The following is a 23248-nucleotide window of genomic DNA, read 5'->3' on the forward strand; positions in this document are numbered from 1 at the left end:
ACGTGGTCACCCTGAAGTTGGACAGAGTTTCATAGCTGAGCTTGCCACCTTGCAATTTGAAACAAACGCTCATTCTCCAGAAAAAAAAACACGAGTAAAATCTTTTCAGGGCTCCCCTGATTCCTCGTTCCAGCTTGCTCCCTTCTAATCAAGGCTGGCGACCTGGCCCACACATGGCATTTCAGCTCTACACTGGTACCCAGGCTGGTCCCAATGCTTGGGGCAAAATCAGGTACTCCACATTCAAGCACCTTTATGACCATCAAGCCTGGTCTGGTACCTGGACTTAAGTCATGTCTTCTTGGTCTCAGTGCCTATTTGGGAGACCACGTCAAACCAGCTCTCAGTGCTGTGTATCTAGAGTTCCTCCCCTAGAATCTAGAGTCTCATCCTTGAGCTAGATCTCAGTTCATGGATTTACATACTCATTGAAAGACCACCTTGCTACAAGCCTAATTTGCTTCCTGAAGATACAGCTACCATGATCCCTACCGTTCATCGAGTATGCTCTCAAGAGACACAAAGGTGAACATTTCCCAAGCTCGGCTGAATTTTAATTCTCACCACTGCTCCTAGGTACGATAATCATCCCCATCTTGCAGATCCAGCTTAGAGACAGCAAAACAAAAAATTAAAAAGGGAATCATTGTGGAATTTTAGTGTCATTACTGTTTAACTTTTAGGTGGAAGGAAATTTAATTTGGGGGATTTTAGTCTTCCATGAAAAAGTAATAATGGAGAGAAGTTTGCTTAGCTTAAATTGGTTGTATTTTCTGTTGCTGGCCTTGCAGTATTTGGAATATTTTGTCATCATTGCACCCATTCCACATCTATCGGTCATCTAGGTTATTCAATGTGCTTGACATATTAGAGACGGAAGATAGAATCGGAAAGGATTCTTTGTGCAGGGTGCGCTGTGACCTTTGGGTGAACTCAGGCAATGTCCTGTTATGAGACATTTTAGAAGCTGCAGGTGGCAAATGCTAATTGAGAAGGAGGGCGCCCAGAGGATCGGTCCACTCCAGTTCTGACTCCCCAGACCACTCTGCCCCACTTCATACTCATGTCCAGTCCCTGCCTGGTACAGAGGGGGCCCTAAGTGAGTATTTGTTGAATAAATGAGAACCCCAAGATAAATCCTAGAAATTTCTAAAATTTCTAGGATTTCTAGTCAAAATAAAAATATATGACTAAAAATTAAAATAAGACATTTGATAAACGTCTACCTTCTTGCAAAGTTCAGGTCAACCAGCCCCTCCTCCACGGTACCTGTCATCTCTTCTCCAGCTGCCCTTCCTCTGTTTTTCTGCAGCTGCCGGCTCTGTCATAAATGTTTCCTTAAGGACTCAGGCTCAGGAGTGAGGCCACTGGGCTCCAACTCCAGCCCTACTACTTAGTAATTCTGTGACCTTGGCTGTCTCTGAGCCAGTTTCCCCCACCTGTGAAATGGGAGTGTTATTAACATCTATGCCATAGGTTGTTGTGAAGATCAAGAGACGTGTGTACAGTACTCGGCACAGTATCCCGTAAAATGTAAGCACTCTAACGTAATTTATTGCACTGTTTTGTATTTAGTTGTGTACACAATGGTTTTCTACATTGGATAACAAACTCCTTGGAAACAGGAATGTTACATAATTAGTCTTTCAACCCAGTGTGCAGCAGAGAATGACCATCACATGGTTATGTATTGAATACGTTTGTGACGGTTAATTTTATGTGTGAACTTAACTAGGCCCAGATATTTGGTCAAACATTATTCTGGGTCTTTCTGTGAAGGTATTTTTGGATGAGATTAAGATTTAAATCTGTAGACTGAATAAAGCAGATGGTCCTTCCTAATATGAGTGGACATCACTCAACCAGTCAAAAGCTTGAGTAGAACCAAAGATTGACCCTCCCCTGAATAAGAGGAAATTCTTCTGCCTAAGGACCTTCAGACTGGGACATTGGCTCTGCAGATTTTGGACTTCTCAGCTTCCATAACTGCATGAGCCAATATCTTTTAATAAATCTCTTTACATATATATATGTGTGTGTGTGTGTGTGTGTGTGTGTATATATATATATATATATGTATATATATATATATATATATGGCACTTGACACAAAACGAAGTTCAGTTGACTCCTCCTCCATGGTATCTGTGATTTTAGTTGGTTCTATATCTCTGGAGAATCCTGACTAATACAAAGTTAAATGAAAAACTTTATATGTGCTTCATAATCCCAGTTTACCCTCACATGCATGATCTTATTCCCTGTTATTCTGCAGGGGCCCTATTGATGTGCTGGTGAGGCATGGGGGGGATGGGAAGCCTTCTTTAGTTCTACGATTAGATCTCAGACTTCTAGTGAGTCTGTGCTCTTGGGCTATGACTTTCACCTGTGTTTTTCAGTTTTGTTTTGTTTTTCCCCTTAGGAGGAACAGAAAGTTCAGAAAATGCTGGAGTTATTATTTCCCTTCCCTCAGATCAGTTAGGGTCTATTAAATCCCAGCAGGTTAGACTCTGGTTAACTAGTTTCTCCTAAGGGCAGGCCTTGTTAAGAAGAGAATTCTCTGGCGTTTTCCAAAATGATTACAGTAAGTCCCCTACGTACAAACAAGTTCTGTTTCGAGAGTGTGTTCGTTAAGTCCAATTTGTTCGTCTAAGTCCAACAAAGTTAGCCTAGGTACCCAAGTAACACAATCGGCTATATAGTACTGTACTGTAATAGGTTTATAATACTTTTCACACAAATAATACATAAAAAACAAACACAAAAAATAAAGATGACATTTTTAATCTTATAGTACAGTACCTTGAAAAGTACAGCAGTACAGAACTACAGCTGGCATACAGGGGCATGTTCTCATCTTTGAAAGTTTGCAACTTGAAGGTTCATACATAGGGGACTTACTGTACTTTTCCTCTTTCCCTGCCAGAGCACAGGGGAATTTTTTTTCTGATATTCACTACGAGACTCTGATAGAGTTCCTAGAGGTAAAACTCACAAAAGTGTGCCCCCCAAGACTAGGGCCCCCAGGAGTTTTTAAACCTCCAACTTGTTCATCCTGAGTCTCCAATATTTCACCAGATGAGGCTTCCCTACTCCTATACTGGGTTCTGTGAAGTTTCCTGCCCCTGGGCTTCTGTTCCAGTGAGTTGTAATTCCCTGTAGTCACCTGTCTGTCTCTTCAATTTGCAGGGCAGCAGTCTGCCCTATGACCTCAGTTCTCGGATGGATCTAAGAGGAGTTGTTGATTTCCAATTTTTCAGCTTTTTCTTGTGTGAATGTGAGAGGTGAGTCCCAAGTTCCTTTCATGCTTTACTGGAAATTGGGAGGCTGCACTGGTTTATCATTGAAATAACTCTACCAGTTAAGGAAGGCTCATTGCATTACACCTTATTTATAGATATGAAAACCTTGGTAGAGGGATAATACCTTGCTGTCAAATAATAATAATGATAATGATCTAAGCTAGGATGAGAATAGGAAATTCAGGGCTTTTTGTGCTGAAACAAGCCGCCTGTTACCTGCAGGTTGAGTGACACCATATAAGTCATCTGAGTTCCCTAAATCTCAGTTTTTGCATCTGCAAAATATTGAAAACGTCTAACAAATTTTATCATTTTATATTCGGTCTAGATAGTTTTTATAGCTCTTCCAGATCTCATGGTGAGAGGAAATGGCTTGTTACAATTCAGTTCAGTGATGTTTTCCCCAAATCTGCAGCTTTAATAATATGACTAAGCACCTTATAAACGGAAGTCACTGTGTCTCATGTACGTGGAGGGGGAGGAGTGGGGGGCAGTGGGGTAGGGGCAGGTGCAGGGACTGTAAACCCAGCTCAGCCCACGTCTTAAATGGTCATGATGTACGGCGCTGCCTGGCAGCCCTGGCTTTATCTTTTTCTTTTTAATCATTAACCGTGTGAGCAAAAGCCTTCTTATTTTAATCTTCAAGGTTGCAGTAAGTCTTCCCATCTGTAACTGCTTGGTTCCCAGATGGAAGCCAACAGAAGTTCTCTCTGCTGTCAGCCCAGCCACACGATGCCTTTGACAGATCTTTTTCTAAAAACAGGATTTGCTGTTTCCAAGGAGCAATGGAAGGGACAGTCGAAGCAGAATGCCAATCCCAGAGGGTGTGAAGATCACACTCAGATGATCTCAGTGTCTGGGTACCAGCTGCAGGGATGTGAGGACAAGCTGGGTTTCGAGTTCCAGATAAAACTAGCGGTAGGAAGAAGAGACTTGGATTTGAAGTAAGGGTGTTTGTTTGGGTTCAAATTCTGCTGAGAGCTCTGTGAACTCTTAGCAACTTGCTTACCCCAGAGCTTTCAATCCCCTCATCTATAAAGCGGGTGAGTAAACCCAAGTCACAGGTCTTTGTCAGTGTTTGAAAAAGTGCAATAATTTTAAATGTCTTCCTCAGTGCCTACTACATGCTTCCTTGCTCCCTCCTTTCCTCCCCATTTCCTCCTCTCCTCCCTCCTTCCTTCTTTCCCTCCTCCTTCCTGCCTTTCCTCCTTTCTTTCTTTCTTCTTCCTTGTTAGACTACTTCCTTCTTCACAGTGATGCTTTCAGGGAGAAGCAAGATTAGAATAGACCAGGAAACGTCTTAGTGAGTTGCCTCCCTTGATTAGACATAGAGTTTGGGACTTAAGGTGAGGAGGGGGAAAGGAGTGTTTGTGACGGTCCACTGGGGCATCTCAACCTCAGGATTACTGGCTGAACAGAGGTCAGGAGAGCCGGGTCTGGTTGCATCGTTTTGGGCAAGTCTGAACGGTATCCTTAGTTTCCTTGTCATCCATGACAAGGGATGAACTATACTGACTTTCTACATGTGATTTCTGAGAATCAAGAAAATTAATAAACGTAATGTTTTGTCTGGTCTGAGAAAGTAGAAACACACTACGCACAAATTCTGTTTTATAACGAACATCTATCAGCCCACAAGTCTTTGGCCTAGAGTCAGGGGATGTCAGCATAGGGAAGCCGTTCAGGGTTAATCAGGTACCAATGCAGAAAAACTGAAGTTCACAAATGCAGATGCAAATGACTGTTACCAAATTGTCACTCAGCACTGCCACAGTCCTGATCTGCTCTATCTGGGCTGACCCAATATCAAAACCCCTCAAGTGTCAGGATTGGTCTAGAAATCCAAGTGCTAACTTACCTGAAAAACTTAGAATCTTGATTTTCCGAGACTATTTTGTTTTCATATGTTTTCATCCTTGTTAAGAGTCATGGCTTAAGCATATGTTTAAATGCATTTTCCCATTTTTATCCGTAAGTATTCCATAAGAATACATTTTGATAATAACTATATTTTTTAAAAGATAACAATACAGGGAAGTTCCCTGGTGGTCCAGTGGTTAGGACTCCATGCTTTCACTGGCCAGGGCCCAGGTTCAATCCCTGGTCGGGGAACTAAGATCCTGCAAGCCGCAGGGCAAGGCCAAGAAAACAAAACAAAACAAACAAAGAAAACCATAACAATAGTATTATCATATTAAAAAAACTAGCAGCATTCTTTAATATCATCAAATATAGAGTCACTTCCAATTTTGTGTCTATCATCTATCTATCTATCTAATCCATCTGCAATTTAGTTGTTTAAATCAGGATACAAACAATGTCCACCTGTTTCATTTGGCTGACAGATCACTTATAAGCTTACCCTCCATCTTCAACACCCACCCTGGCAAATTATTGTTGAAGGAACCAGGTCATTTATCCTCTGGAGTGTCTCACAGTCTGGATTTTGATGGCCACTCCCCATGATGGCCATCAACATTTTCCTCTGTCTTCTATGTTTTCTGTAAATTATAGTTGGATCTGAAAGCTTGATCAGAATCACATTTGATGGTTGTGGCAAGACTGCTTCACAGGTTGTGTTGTGTTCTGCTATCAGTGGACACCTCATGTCCAATGGCCTCTTTTATGATGTAAGCAGCCACCAGTGTTCAGTGCCTAGATTCATTACAGCTTGCAAAATAGCAATACTCTATTCTGTCCTTTGTTCTTCATGTATTAGCTGGAATTGTTTTACAGAGAAACTTTCCCTCATCAACCATTTGGTAATTCATTGATACAGTCATAGAGTAAAGGCAGAATAAGTGCTTGATGCTTCTCCTTTATCAATTTTCAAATAATGAGTTGACTCACTGGCATCTATCAACCTGTAACCTATTAGGGATTTTGTTTTATGTCACTGTAAACTCAAGGATTTAAACATATTGGGTGTCTCATTCCACTGACTTTCCCTACTGTTGCCCAAATGCCTCATCTACGGCCAGTGGGAGCCTCTTCAAGTTGGGTCCTATGTCCTTTAGACACTACCCTAGTAACTGGATGACTTCCTTGTCTTCTCATTTGAAATGCTTAAAGCTCACCTTGAACATTTCCAAGAACCTCTGTTTCTGCTCCTACAAGAGACCCACTTTAGGGCAAAGGACACACATAGATTGAAAGTGAGGGGATGGAAAAAGACATTTCTGTTTCCTTTTAACAAGAAATAGTATTTGTAAACCACAATCTGGGCGCTAGGAATGCTCATTGCCACTGGATGGGTGACTACTTCTATGCTTTTTCAGAGGACTGGGCTAGGAAATAATTTTTTAAATAAAATGCATTATAAATACATACTCATGGGTTTGATTCAAATTCCAGGCTTCAGGGTTTTTACCTAAACTTCTTAATTTACACTAGCTCTTCTTTTCTTACATGCTGAGAATCCAAATTTTCAATGAGATCAGAAAAGATAGCACTGGAATATCACATAATTACTCACTTGCTTTATCACACAATATGCAAACAATCATCTTAAAGTAATAATAATGAAATACAATCAACATTTGTGATTCCTTATCCTGGACGTCAAGCCATAGCAATTTATTATACAGGTAATCTTATTTGTAATCTATCCCTCTCTTTCTCTCTTACGTTTTCTGTTATTTAGCAAAAATTGTATTTTTGTCTAATGGTTACTTTTATACTATTATCTTTATAATAAACGTTGCTGTATAGTCAGTTCCCCAAAAGGAGAGATGCTCTGAAGATAGATAGATGATAGATAGATAGATAGATAGATAGATAAGGAAGAGTTCTCTCTGGCAAGGAGAAATTAACTCCAGACACTACTACTTACTAGTGGAACCTTGATTTAAACCCGAGTTTGCCTACCATGAAAGCGCCCATTCTTTTATTTTTTATTTTTATTTATTTATTTTTGGCTGCACTGGGTCTTTGTTACTGCGCACGGGCTTTCTCTAGATGCGGCGAGCAGGGGCTACTCTTCGTTGCAGTGCGCGGGCTTCTCATTGCAGTGGCTTCTCTTGTTGCGGAGCACGGGCTCTAGAGTGCAGGCTCAGTAGTTGTGGCGCACGGGCTTAGTTGCTCCGCGGCATGTGGGATCTTCCTGGACCAGGGCTCGAACCCGTGTCCCCTGCATTGGCAGGCGGATTCTTAACCACGGCGCCACCAGGGAAGCCCGAAAGCACCCATTCTTTTTACAATACCACACAACCACCTAAAGAGAAGATGTTTCATAATTTCCAGTCTCTGAAATATTCCAAAGGGCATTCTAAAAGCTTACACATATACCTATACATATATATAATATATATGTATATTTATAGGTATATATATATATATGCATGTACACATACTCATATGTTTACAGAAATAACTGTATATATATGAAGAAAGATTTTATTATATTGGTAGACTTATGAAAGAGTTCTATATCAAAACTATTTTCAGAAACAAAAATCTTTCTAAAATTTTTAACTATCAAGTGTCCATGTAGTCCAAGGGAAGTATTAAAAATCTCTTTATGTTTATTACTTAAATATTAAAAATAAGAATAAAATAATTTCTCGTACTGCTAGTCACATTCTTTAATCAACTGTATATCTGACTTTAATACAGCATCACTGATATTTTCTGAAGAATGTGTTTTTAAGTCTTATAGTTTTTTCACAAAATTGCCCCAAATCTTTTTTAAAGATGTACAGTATGGACAATAAATTTGAGATTACAGGTCCCTAAAAATTGACTATTTCCAGAAGACCATTATAATTTTAATTGAAAAGATTCTCTTGCCATAGGTAAAGAGATACTCTAGTAAGTTCAGGGGAAATTCAGTTAAATGAAGAATATTCTCCATTCCATTTTTATACTCAATATGGAAAAATGCTGGCATAAGTATTTTTATCAGTACAGCCAGTTTGCCTCCATACAGAGTGCTTTTCTACAATGTATATATGTTTATAAGACAAGCTATATCAAATAAGTTGACTGTATTCTGATTCTCTTTGAATATTTTGCTAAATTTAGATTTGCAAAATTATAGGCTTTTTTTCAATCTCATTCCATTTTAGTACAGAATATCAATTTATCCAATTAAAAAACAGGAGTTATGTCAAAAGATTTTTTCTCTCAAATTGAACAATTCTAACATTTGAAAGTTAAATACAGCACACCCTTTGAGCTCTAATTATTCATTTTTTTCCAGTTCTTCCCTTGTTTTTGCATTTTAACATCTTATTTGCAAGCTTTGTTTTCAGTAATTGCATTTGCTTTTAAGCTTCAAACGCTTAAGGTTTTCAATATTTTGAATAAAGATTCCCAAGTTGTTTTTTAACAAAATGATACCACAATTTAGAGGACTTGCATATAATAAAAGTTCTAAAGTACTCTGACACTTAGGTGTATTTAGAAAGTAGTTCTTCAAAGTTTCAAAGGTTTTTAAATTGGATCAAGTTTGAGTAGCAATGAAGGAAATTATATATATTAAATGGTGATAATTCTACCTCACTTATTTGAATAACATTTTAATTATGTAGCACTGCAACCAATCCCAAGTGAGTGAAAAGAATGTTGCACTAGGAAAAGAGCAACCTGATGGCTGGTTCTAACCAATTATAAGCTGTGTGACTTTGGATAACTCTCTTAACCTTTCTGAACCTCAGTGTTCTTATTTGCAAAAGGGGGCTCATAACATGTGAAATATGAGTGAAAACAGATAATGTGTTTCAAAGAGTCTTTGAATTGCAGACAAGCTTTGATGAGCAGGAAAGATTTTCTCTCCAGCTAAACCTGTATCTCCAGGCTCATCTTCCATCACCATCTCGGTGTATTTCCTCTCCTTCAGATAACAGGACACTCACATGTCTCCAAACATCATCTATTCTTTTATACATCTAGGCTGAAACACATGGGAACATTTTTTTCCAGCTCCTTATGGGGAGAAAGTCTTAGCCTCAGCCCCGCCTTTCCCAGCCATGGCAGAACTTGTCAATCGCATTGGTCAATGTTCGAGGTGTTTGCTAAGCCACATTCACTAGGAGGTGTCATCACTGCAGTCAGGCACACTCATGCCTTCTCTCTCTTACAATTCCTACCCGGATGTGGTAAGCAGACCTTGTGGTAAGCAGACCCTGGTCTCTCAGGGCAGGCTGCCTGTACAGTTTTCTCCCTCTTCCAGATTCCATGTTGTTAGATGGGTAATTGGACACAAGTCCACTTGAATATCATCAGCCTCTCTCCACAAATAACCTGAGTATGCAGGTGCCAAGAATCAGCTATGGTTTTGGGGCAGGGAGGATGGTGAAAAAGGGCAGAATGAAGACCCCATCATTGCCTTGACCTTAGCTGCATACTCCAATGCAGCCTTGGAGAGTGATCTTTGAACTACTGGGTGTTGCACACTGTGTAGCTCGTAATAAAACAGTTTTGACTCCTAGACGTGTATCTGTCTTGGAAATGCAAAGGAGGCTCTTGGGATGATTGACAGGGCAGGACTCAGTCACTCCTGTACGCTGTCTGTCACAACACCACCTGCGACCCTCACCTCTAGTGCAGTCAGCCCTTCCACTCTCCTCTAGAAGGCCAACTCCAACAACCTTCCCTCAACTCCCCAGTTCAGACTTCCGTGCCCCCAACCAGGTTGTCATGGCACTTTGCTCACACCTCCAATGCAACCTACATTTTACTCCCTGGTATTGCACTGATTCGTGTATTTGGCACTGTTCTCTCCCGTACTTTAAATCTTCCAGGAAATTTCTATTCTATGTGCATCTCCTGAGCTCCCAGAACTGCCTAGGACATAATAGGCCTTCAATAAATGTGTTGAAGGAACATTAATTTAACATTACTCGAATGCTACCTGCCTTTATTCCCCAAAGGGGAATATATATCTGTCGTTTTCATAGTTTATATCTTGAGAGAAAACTGAAAAAAGAGGCTTTCTGAAAGCATATCAGAATTCTTGCTCTAACTTTTAAAAGCCTGCAGCCATTGTAACATTTCTTTTCCATCTTCCCTGAGAATCTTTCATAACTTCAGTGGACTTTATTCAAGCTTTTAAAGGTTATATGCTTTCCCCAGCACCACTTATCTTTCAGGAAGCTTCATAACATCACTGCGGGTTTGTCGGGAGAAAAGTCTCCCATCAAACTCCCCTGCCTGGTAAACAGTCTTCAAAGCCTTTGCAGGTTGAGTTCCCATTGAGCTGAGCAGCCAGAAGTTCATGTGTGTTAACCTTGGTTTGCCTGGGACCCGTGGCCGACTGAGAGCATCGAGTTGGGTGGCCTCTGCTTCCCCTCTGCTCTCTGAGATTCCTCAGCTTTTTGTCAAGGAATAGCTAACTGTTGTCAGCACTCTTCCCAGAACTTTACATGTAATAAAACCTGTAGTCCTCACACCCACCCTCTGAAGTAGGGGGTTGTTACTACCCGCATGCTGCTGATGGGGAAACTAGGGCATTGACCCTGGACGAGTGCAGGACAGCTGCAAGTGGCAGGACTGGGCTCCAACCACCAGGCTCCCTTGTCTCTCAATCAGGAAAACATGGACTTTAGGGTCAGACAAATGGGGTTCCATGTGTGTGACCTTAGTAAATCATTTAGCTCTCAGAATGTCACAAACTCAGGCAGGCAAGCAATGTGACCTTAATTTTTTTTAATCTCTTGAATGTTTTAACGGGAGTATAATTTACAGTCAATGAAATATTCACTTCTTGTGTATCATTTGATAAGTTATGATCAATAGACATTCATGTAATGCGTACGCTTCTCAAGATAGAGAATATGTCTGTCACCCTCCGAAAGTTCTTTGAACACTTTCCCAGTCAACCTCCACTCCTCCGATGAATCATTATTGTTTTCTCTTACCTTCAATAAATTATTTAATTTGTTATCTTTAACTTAACCTAATTATTTCAAACTCTCATTCTATGTAGTACCAAAAACATAATCTCAGCCAATTCAGGTCTTTTCCCATGCTATTTCCCTGAGATTTTATATAACATTTAGAGGTGAAGGTTGTGCTACATTACCCCTCATTTTCTGAGATGGTGGGAGGTATTCTCATGGCCACTTGTCCATGCTGGTTTCTGCTGGGAGGTGCCTGGCCCTGCCTGATCCTCGGTGTGGCCCATGTAGGTTGCGCCACTTTTTTCTCCAGCATCAAGGTCTCTTCAGCCTGGACCCTCTCTCTCAGCTTCTCCAGGGCCCCTTTGAGGACACGGGAATATCTACAGCCCTGCAGCTACAGCCCTGCACACACAGCTGAGTAGAGGATTCTTCAAAGTACTCGCAGGCCCTCTCTGCCTAGATCAGCCCTGAACCCACATCTTCTCTGGTGTGTCATCACCTCCCCCAGGCACACCTGAGAAAAGCCACCTCAACACCTGAATCTCACACAGCAAAGAGGGTTATTTCTGTCATCACTCTTCTTGCTGGCTATGCAGGGAGAGGAATAGCTGTACCTATATATCTACATATTCTGTAGAGTAAAGGGTCACTTGTTTTCAGGGAACCCAGCACTTATTCTCTCCTTGCTCCCTTTAATATCCTCCCTAAATTCTGAGGACTCTTTCAGAGTCCCAGGGTCAGACACATCAAATATCTCAGTGACTTTTTGCTATTCCTCCCAAGCCATTCCTTTCCCCGAGGCAGCAAATGGATGAGATCCCCTTGCAGCAAGCAGGAAGGGTCTCAGTGCAGCAGGAAATCTGAAGAAAAGAATCACATTTGTTAACATATTGAAATACCATCCCAGCACAGAGAAAAATGATAGTACAAGAGGACCACAGAGCTACTGCATTAATGAGCTGATTCCTCACAACATTCACATCATTAGCATTTAATAAATTGCCATTATTATACAACGTCTAGATATGGAAAGTATCATCAGATTAAACATGAACCAAATCTTTCACTGTGTGCTCTGCGGGTGTTGTCTGTAGATGGGACTAAGGGGCTGTTGGTGACACCTGGAAGGACAGTATGAATTTGGAAAGCCCTGAACAGCCGAGATGGAGAGAGTGAGTGAAATGTGGCAGTGACATCTGCAGAGTGGCTCGGATCATTGCTGGCAGCTGGAGTCCAAATCTGTGAAAATAGGGGAACATAAAAGTTAATAAGCAGGGGAGGGAGAGCTGTATCCTGTTCCCTGGATAGAGCTGCACCAGGATCCTTTTGAAGGCTTAACTGCCAATGTACTTCTGGTCTTACCCCCAGGACAGGGAATACACTTCGGTGGAAGGACCCAGGGCCAGACAGGTCTGGGTGTGAGCTCTACAGAATCAGCCTAGTGTCCCTAAGAGCTGGCTCCAAAGTCAGACACCCTGGCTCTGCCACGGAAGTGCTGTGACCTTGGGCAACTTGCTCGACCTCTTTTTTCCCTCCGTTTCCTAATCAATAAAATGGAAGGAAAATTGTGTGGGAGGGATGTAGAAAAACCTTCTCTTTGCCTGTGGTTTCCAGGAGAAATGACTGACCCTAAAAACTCCTGGTCTCTTGCCCCATCCTCCCTCCTTTCCATCAGAGGTGGAGATACCTGGTGGATGAACGACAGTCATTGGTACACATATTTTGTTTGAGTGGAGCTAACTTACCAAAAGTCCTAAGCACAAGCGTTTCCATCTCTTTTTGGTTCTTACCTTGTCTGGATAAGTGAAGGGACTTCGGCATCCATGTGTCCACTCTGCAGACCCCAAAAATCCATTGAGTGGGCTTTTCTAAGGACCAACCTGGAGACAGGAGCATTAGGTGGCGTGGTGTTGCCACTCATCTAGTCTTGTTCTCTAATTCAGCTTTCCTTAATATTTTAGCTGACCTAAGGTCCCCATCATATTACATAGTTGCCATTTCTTTTTTTGTGGTGATAACATTTAAGATCTGCTCTCTTAGCAACTTTCAAGTGTATAACATTAACTATAGTCACCATGTTGTACATTACATTCCCCAGCACTTGTAACTGCAAGTTTGTACCCCTAACCCACATCTCTTCACTTCCACTTACCCGTCCTCAGTCCCTGGCAACGACTATTCTACTCGCTGTTTCTACTGTATGATCTAACTTCATTTTCCAATTGCTGCTGACCTTGTATCCAGAAGAATGAACCTTCTTATTAATTCTAAAAAACAGATATTTTAGCTGATCCATTACTTCCCTCTGCCTCTCTGCTCTGTAACCCTTACTGGTTCCCTCAAACTCCTATAGTAATGGCTCCTCCCTTGCACAATCCCGGTGAGGATGAATTACTGAGATAATAAAGACGTAAAGTGTCTGGAATATAGTACATGCTCAGTAAATGTTTGCTATTGTAATTATTATTATTATTATTATTTTTTAATACTAGAAGGGACACATATATTTTGATCCATTCAAAAAACATAGTACATAACAATGAAAATAATGAATTATTGATACACAAAACCAATATGGATGATCTCACAGACATAGCATTGAGTGAAAAAGCTAGATATAAATAAAGTATCGGAAGTGTATTTTCATTTATAAGAAGTTCAGAAATTGGCAAACCCCAACCATGATGATCGAGGACTCAGAGTGGTTAGATTTATGGTGGAGTGTTCATTAATAGGGCTCAAAGGTATGCTATTGTAATTATTAATAGATATTTCACTTTTAAAAATCACATAAGCTCTCATTCTCTGTATCCTTGTGTGTAAAATGCCATTAATAATTGTACAGGTTAAATAAGGAAATGTATATAAATCACATGGCACATAGCTGGCGCTCAGTAAACATTACCTCCCCTAGCCTAGTTAAAACGTGTTATTCTTAGAAAGGCGTGTTGACTCTGCCCCATGTTGTGCCGACAGAGAAGGGAAGAATGCTCTACAAATACTGCGCCCCAGGATGGGTCTCCCAAAATGTATGTAACATATGTCCCCCTCTGAGATAACTGCCATGCTGTATACGCCTCTCTCAAGGTTTTCACCCATGTACTCTCTTCTACAAAGATTTCTGTAGATCACCTAATGTCCTATAGAACCATATCCTCCCCCTTTTATCCTGTGCATAAAAGATATCTGCTTGTGTATTTTATCTCAGAAGTGGAGTGGCATTTGAAGACAGGACATCCAAGTTCCCAAACTGAGCCTGCCAATTACAGATCCTTGACCTATGTCTTGGTTGTTTTATATGTAAGATGGTTGTGGATGATGAGATGCATCTGGAACACTGCACTGAGAAGTACGCAAGAGAATACACACGAAGGTACTTGGAAACAAGAAAGTGCTGTAAAAGCAATGTTGTGTTAACAGTGAACCTAGGTTAATGAGAAGTGGGTAGCCATCTTCTCTGTGGGCACTCTAGTTTAAAATAACTCAAACCTCAAGAAAATTGATGCCATCTGTGCTTGTTTCAACGTGTGCAACCAACTGTCTTCTCCTGGTAAAGTCAGTTTGCAAGGCATCAGGAGCTTTAAGTAACTCCATTTATGGAATTTTACGGCTCTGAGGATATAGTTGCCATTATTATTATCCTTTATCAGGCTTATGCAATATGCTAGGGCAGAAGAAAGGGAAAAGTTATTTAAGACAGAAACCCACCACAGCTACTTCTCACTTCCAAGAGAGTGACATAATTCATCTTCAAGGAGAAGGTGCAATTGTTTGTGAAAGCATCTTGATGTTTTGGTGAGAAAGTGAAGCGCCCTAGGCTGAGCCCAAATGAGAAGAAAGGAACAAAAAGAGAGAGAGAGAACTTGCTCTAAATCCTACTGGGAAGGAGTTTTGAGCCTGGGAAATTAAGAAACAGAGGGAGATGCAAGAGTTTTTAGGGAGGGAAGAGAGAAAGGGAGAAAAAGAGAAGTGGAGTGTGGTAGACTTAGAGACCCAAACCGTATGACACCAGGAAGGGGTCAAAGAGAAATCAGTTGCCAGGAATTGGAGGGCAGTGATTCCTGCCATCCAATATGATGTTGCTACTGTTCTGTGCCCCTCAACGATAATCTGTATCCCCAAAGCCTTCCTTAAAAGTCTGTCATAACTAGTAGCTTCATAAAAGTGGTGCACTGGAGAAATTAAAAGAGAGAGAGAGAATCAGTATCAGAATCCAACAACATGAGAAAATGGTGTGGAAAGAGGGCTTTTACTCCAGGACACAAGTCTGTGAACAGGGCTGTCTATAACCCTGGGGAAACCGGAAATGAGAGAGGTAAGCATGAGTGTGTAACCCCCTGTACATCCGCAACCACGGAAGTCTCAGAAATTGTAGTGAAGGGACAAACTGTGTGCTGTGGGGCCTCAGATAACCGTATTTAAATCTTTCTTTTTTTTTTTTTAACATCTTTATTGGAGTATAATTGCTTTACAATGGTGTGTTAGTTTCTGCTGTATAACAAAGTGAATCAGTTATACATCCGTATTTAAATCTTAACGGCAAGAATGTCCCCAAAATATGGATAAATTAAACTTGGAGGCGGATTTCTGGAATCCTCTGAATTGATCTCTATTCTTTCTAAAATTTGAATTGAGGAGGAAGCCCAGAGGTCATCAGCTGCAACCGCCTCATTCTGATAATGAGAAAATAGAGACCCAGAGCTATGGGCAGCTTGAACAGTTCACTAGCTTATTGAGTAAGGTACACTTGATGAGTACAGCAAAGAGGTTTTATTTGTTTGTTTATTGTTTTAGCACTGCCTCCCTCTGTTCCACTGGATCTCCCTCATCCTCCCCTTAACAGCATCTCAAACACATACTAAAGATTTTTAGTTATTTTCAGCTACAATTACAGTTCCATTTTTAGATATCAGAAAAACCTAAACTTATTACATCAACCCTTTAATCTCAGCATCCTCTTTAAAGCTCTTTCTACTCCATGGCTCTGGCCACCAGGGAGGTGGGGTGGGAGGGAAGCAAGGGTAAGAGTCATGGCTGGTTCCATCGATACCTCCCTCCCTGCTCCTACTCTTCCCCAATTTCATCTGTTCTTCTGGGCTCCTCCAGTGTCCAACAGGAATGAAAGAGAAGAGGAAGAGGCAAACAGTGCCTTTTATTTAGCTTGAGTATTTGAGGCCCTCTTGATTGTTAAATGTCCTATCGTGGCAGACATTCCAATGCAAGCTCTTTCTTGTGGGAGGACTTTGAGGGTTTTTGAGCATCTCCAGCTCACAGCACAGGGAAAGCCTGTAAGTTCACCAAGCATCAAGCCAATCCATGCCATCGTGGACCGCTCCAAATTACTAAGTGTTCCTCATAATTAACTTAGGTTGGGGGACCCCATTCCCCTCCTATTTTAGGGGGCCCTCCACTTTTCAAATTGCTTCAAAGGCACCTCCTCAGTCGCTCTCCAGTCTTTTCTCCATGAAGAGTGATGCTCATTGGATCTGTACCAGCATTTCATGGTGAAATGGGACCTTAGACTGCATGGGGCCTTGCCACCCATGTGACCTTGGCCAGTTTACTTTACCTCTCAATCCCCTGGTTTCCTTATTGGCAAAATAGGGATTATGATCATAGTATTAACCCCAATTTTGTAAGGGTTAAATGAATAAATATGTGTAAAGCTCTAAGAGCAGTGTCTGGCCCATAAATGTAAATGTTAGCTATTACTTTTATTATTGTCCTCAGCTGTGGGTCCTTAGCCAAAACTCTGAAGCACTAGAATATAACCTACTTAATATCTGTATCACTCAGATATTTCCTAGTTCAACCACCTCATCTTCTATTGAGGAAATAGAGACCCAGAGGCACTGGGAGATATCCAACCTTCATTGTGTTTTCCCTGTCTCAGTGTCCACAACATTCATTACCTGAATTATGTATTTTGGAACATGATTGCATTTGATTACAGAGTGTCTACTCCTTTTCTCTATAATGGGATGCTGAATAAGACTTTTTCTTATTTTCTACGATTTAAGGCTTAGAACCGAGAACAAGGAAGCCCAAATTACCCCATATTCTAAAGAGGACTGTAAACAATTAGGCTGGACTTCTCTCCCAGGCTTGCTAAGAGGTTCAAAACATGCCCTATAACAGCCTTCAAGCCTCCCCCTCTCCTCCCCATGCTGTAAAGGGGAGGAATGAAGAAAGGAACAGAGAGAGGGCAAGAGAAATTGTCCTTGCAGGTATAGGTGTCCGATAAAATAGATAACACACAATTAAATTTGAATTTGAATATCAGATAAACAGGAATAATTCACTATGAGCATATCCCAAATATTACATGGGACATACTTACACTAAAAGCTTATTAGTTATTTATCTGAAATTCCAACTTACCTGGCTGTCATGTATTTTCGTTTGCTAAACCTGGCAACCCTATTGTGAGGAGAGTGGTGTTTTTGGTAAGAGTGATTCTGTCCCTTCTGAGATGGCAAGGGTAGAGCTGAGCACCACATAGAAGACCACACACAATCCTCCTCAGAGGCTCCCATCCTTGGGGAAATTACTAAGAGGAGGACAAGAGACAGACTAGGAATGTCTTTCCACTACTAACATATCATCACTTGCAAAACAGAATCCCTGCCTCCTCCAGCCCCTGGGAAGAGGGGAGGAAGTATTTTCTCATCTTAGGGTAGGGAAGATTAAAATCTCCCATCACATACACACACACACACACACACACACACACATACTCCATGGTACCAAAGTGACGGGAGAAATGAATGCAGGTCACACATCCCTCCCCATTTCAGGCCACTCAATATGAAGGTTGAAAATGTTATTTCAGATTGAAGTTTTAATCTGGAGCCCATTTTTAATGATCAAGACAGGCCAGAACTTTCACTTCTGCAAAGATGGAGTAGATGTACTTTATCCTATTCCATCCACTAAGTACGACTAAGAACCCAGGACACTGTATATAAAACAAACAAAAGAAAACTGCAAGGTAGAAAGAAGGCAGACAAACGGACAAGCTAGGGACCTGAGGACCCAAGAAATGACATGGTGACGAGTTCCCTGTTTTATTGCTTGTTTTCTGGTTCTTTTTTTCCTTGTGTATCCAGACTGGATACTGCAGAACCCAGCAATCCAGAAATGCCAATGGGTACAGGCAAAAAAAAGCCCCATGAAAAACCTGCTCTTTCTAGCTAAAGGAGTCAAAAAGGGGTAGCCTAGCAAGATAGAAAACGCTTAGACAATGATTTCTCTACTCTAGCTAAACACCACAGAAACAACCCTGAACCCCACCCTCAGCCTCTCCAACAAAGGCCAAGTGGAGAGCATGGACTTCACCCTTACTGGGCTGGAACAAGGCACCCAACTCCCTTGCTGGGACAGACCCAGAGAGCTGAGTGGGGAGCCGAGATTTTCACTACTACTCAACAGTAAGGAGGCCTCTCTCCAAGCCCCTTTCTCTCCCTTTTTTTGAGGTGTCAGTGGGGACCACATGGGAGGCTGGACTTCCACTCCACTTGGTAGTAATAAGTTCCATCCCCTCTCCACTAGGGTGGTGTCAGAGAAGATCTAGTGAACAGTCAGGACTTTCATACAATTTCTCATCAGTACTGAGGCATTCCACCCACGGAGTCAGGGAGGGCCCTAGGCGGGGAGCAGTAATGAGGTATCCTTCACCCTCCCAGATTTAGCAGAGACCTAGTGGGAGCCAGAGCTCCCACACCCACCCAGCAGCAGTAAGGAACCCCTTCCTCACCCACAAATGCCAAAGAAGGCTGAATGGAGAAGCTGCAATTCCACCCCATCTGGCAGTAATGAGGTGGTACCACATCCATCAGACTAGTTTCAGAGGGTGCTTGCCAAAATAGAATAAATAGCATCCTTTTAAAACTCTTCTAACATAATAACCAAAATGTCCCAGTTTCATCTGAAAATGATTCATCATACCAAGAACCAGGAAGATCTCAAAATGAGTTTAAAAAATAAAAAACAACCAATAGATACCCAACACCAAGATGACATCAATGTTAAAGTTATCTGACAGGAATTTTACAGCAATCATTATAAAAATGCTTTAATGAACAACTGTGAAGACACTTGAAACAAATGTTAAAGTGGAATGTTTCAGCAAAGAAATAGAAAACCTCAGCAAACAAATAGAAGATATAAAGAGGAACTGAACAGAAATTTTAGAGCTGAAAAATAAATAATGGCTAAAGGAAGTTCTCTAAACAGAGAGGAAATGATAAAAGAAGGAATCTTGGAATATCTGGAAGAAGGAATTTTGGAACATCTGGAAGAAGGAAGAAACACAGAAAGAGCAATATAGGAGCAAATACAGTTTACTGTCTTCCTTCTCTTGAGTTTTCTAAATTACGTGTGATGGCTCAAGCCAGAATTGTTAACTCTGCCTGATGTAGTTCTCAATGTGTGTAAAGGAAACCTCTGAGACAATTATATTAAAAATGAGAGAGGGTAAAGGGACATAAATGGAGGTTAAGATTTTTACCCTTCACTCAAACGGGTGAAGTGCTGACATCTGTAGATTGTGATAAATCATGTATATGCAGACACTAAACACTAGACACTAGACACTAAAATAGCTATACAAAGATACAGACTCAAAAGCACTCCTCTAGATCAAATAAACCAGAATTTGAAAAAAAAGTTCAAGTGAACCACAGATAGGCAAGAAAAAGAAAACAGAGAAGCAAAACAGAGAGGCCAAACAGAAAACAAAAAATAAAGTGGCAAACTTGAACCTTAACTTATTAACAATTACGTTAAATGGAAAATGTCTAAGTTTACCAATTAAAACACAGAGATTAAGAGAGTGGATTAAAAAAGAAATATGACCCAACTATATGCTGTCTACATGAAATCACTTCAAATATAATAAGTTTTATAAGTTGATAGTGAAAGAATAGAAAAAGTACCATGGAAACATTAACCAAAAAAAAAAAAAAAGTTGCTGTATTCATATTAGTCAAGCAAATTACCAAAGATGGAGAGAGACATTATATAATGATAAAAAGGTCAATCCACAAAGAAGACATAGAAATCCTAGGGACTTCCCTGGAGGTCCAGTGGTTAAGACTCTGCGCTTCCAATCCAGAGGGTGCAGGTTCGATCCCTGGTCAGGGAACAAAGATCCCACATGCCGCGTGGCATAGCCAGAAAAAAAAAAGAAAAAGAAAAAGAAAGAAATCCTAACTGTGTATGCACCAAACAATAAAGTTGAAGAATATGTGAAGCAAAAACTAATAAAACTGAAAGGAGAAATAGACATATACAATACAAAATTATCACTGGAGATTTTAACACTCATCCCTCAACAACTGATAAAACAATTAGACAAAAAGTTACCAAAGATACAGAAGAAGCCAACAATATCATCAACCAACAGGATATAATCAATGTGTATAGAACGCTTCCCACTAACTCCAGCAGAATACACTCTCTCTTTATGTGCCTACAGAACATATGCCAAGATAGAGCATATCGTGGGCCATAAAACAACCTCAACAAATGTGAAAGAACTGAAATCATGAAAACTATATTTTCTGACAAAAATAGAATAAACTAGAAATCAATAAAAGAAAACCAAGAAAATCTTCAAACACTTTTAAACTAAACAACCCACTTCTAAATAATCTGTGAGTAAAAGAGGAATAAAACAATACACTGAACTGAATGAGAGTAAAAACACTATGTATAAAAATATACGGGTGGGCTTCCCTGGTGGCGCAGTGGTTGAGAATCTGCCTGCCAATGCAGGGGACACGGGTTCGAACCCTGGTCTGGGAAGATCCCACATGCCGCGGAGCGGCTGGGCCCGTGAGCCACAATTACTGAGCCTGCGCGTCTGGAGCCTGTCCTCCGCAGCAGGAGAGGCCGCGATAATGAGAGGCCTGCACACCGCGATGAAGAGTGGCCCCCGCTAGCTGCAACTAGAGAAAGCCCTCGCACAGAAACGAAGACCCAACACAGCCATAAATAAATAAATAAATAAATAAAGAATCCTGGTCAAAAAAGGTGATGATTAAAAAAAAAAATATATATATATATACGGGTCTCAGAGCAGTGCTCAGAGAGAAATTATAGCACTAAATGTTTACATCATCAGTATAATTACAAATCAATTATCTAAGTCCTTACCCTAAGATACTAGAAAAAAAAAGAACAAAATAAACTCAAACTAAGCAGAAGTAAGGAAATAACAAAGATAAGGGCAGAAATTAATGAAATTTAAAGCAGAAAAACAAAGAAAAAATCAATGAAACAAAAAGCTGGTTTCTTTTAAAAGGTCAGTCAGATTGACAAACTTCTAGCAAGAGAGACAAAGGAAAAAAAAGAGATAAGAAGCATTTTATTAATATCAGGAATAAAACAAGAATATTACTACAGACCTTGCAGATAACAAAAGGATAATAAGGAAGCACTATGCATTCTACACAAATCAATTTCACAACATAGATGATATAGGACAATTCCTCAAAAAGTACAAACTAACAAATCTTACCCAATATGAAATAGATCATTTGAATAGCCCTGTAACTATTAAGGAAACTAAATTCATAATTTAAAACTCCTGGAAAGACATCTCCAAGTCCAGATGGTTTTGCTAGAAATTTTTACCAAATGTTTGAAGAAGAGTTAACAATTCTACACAATCCCTTCCATAAAAATAGGAGAGAAAGGAACATACCCAGCTCATTCCATGAAACCAGTATTACATTCATATTCATACCAAAACCAAGGACATCATTATAATAGAAAACCACAGATCAATATCCCTTATGAAGATAGATACAAAAATCCTTAACAAGATGTTAGTAAATTAAATCCATCAGCTTTTACATAATTTAACACCCACTCATGATATAAAACAAAACTCTCAAAAAATAAATGTAGAAAGGAAGTTTTTCAACTTGAGAAAGAATGTCTACAACAATGAAAGACTGAATGCTTTCTCCCTGAGACTGGGAACAAGGTAAAGACATCTCTCACCACACTCTTCAATGTAGGGCTGAAATTTTTAGCTGATGCAATAAGGTAATAAAAGGAGATGAAAGGCATACAGATCATTAAAGAATTGTCTCTATTTGCTGATGGCGTAATTGCCTTTATAATATTATCATCCCAAGGAATCTACATACAATCTCCTAGAATGAATTAAGTGAGTTCAGCAAGGTTGCAGAATGTAAGATCAACATACAAAGGGCAACTGTATTTCTACATACTAGCAATAAACACATAGACACCAGAATTTTTTTTAAAATACCATTTACTATTGCTAAAAAATAAATATTAAACACTTTAGTGCCAATCTGACAAACCATGTACAGGATATATGCTGAAAACTGATGAAAGAAATCAAAGAAGATCCAAAATGAATGGAGAGACATACCATGTTCGTGGATTGGAAGACTCAACATAGTAAATGTCATCAGTTCCCTCCAAATTGATATACATGTTTAATGCAATTCCTATAAAATCCCAGCAAATTATTTTTGTAGATATATAAGATTATTTTAATATTTATTTGGAAAGGCAAAATAATTAGAATGGTGTGGTAGGTAGAACAATGCCTGCTCCTAAAATGTCCATGTCCTGATCCTAAGAATTGCAAATATGTTAGTTCACTTGGCAAGGGGAATTAAGGCAGATGAAATTAAGATTGCTAACCATTGCCTTAAAGTAAGGAAATTAACCCATATTATCCAGGCGGGTCCACGGTAATCACAAGATCCTTATAAATGGAATAGGAAGGCAGAGAGATGGAAGTTTGAGAAGGATTCAGACTGATGTTTCTGGCTGTGAAGATGGAGAAAGGATGTCATGAGCTGAGGAATATGGGTAACCTCGAAAAGCTGGAAAAGGCAAGAAAGTGGATTCTTCCTTAGAGCTTCTTGCATTAGAGACACAGCCCTGTTGACACCTAAATTTTAGCCCAGAGAGATCTATTTTTAATTTCTAACTGCCAGAACTTTGATAATAAATTTGTATTGTTTAAGCTACTATATTTATAGCAGCCATGGAAAACTAATACAAATAGCTAGAATTTTTTTAAAAAAAGAAGAAAATGGAAGGAATCACTCTATC

The sequence above is a fragment of the Eubalaena glacialis genome, chromosome 17, assembly GCF_028564815.1.
Source record: "Eubalaena glacialis isolate mEubGla1 chromosome 17, mEubGla1.1.hap2.+ XY, whole genome shotgun sequence".
In the NCBI taxonomy this organism is placed as follows: Eukaryota; Metazoa; Chordata; class Mammalia; order Artiodactyla; family Balaenidae; genus Eubalaena; species Eubalaena glacialis.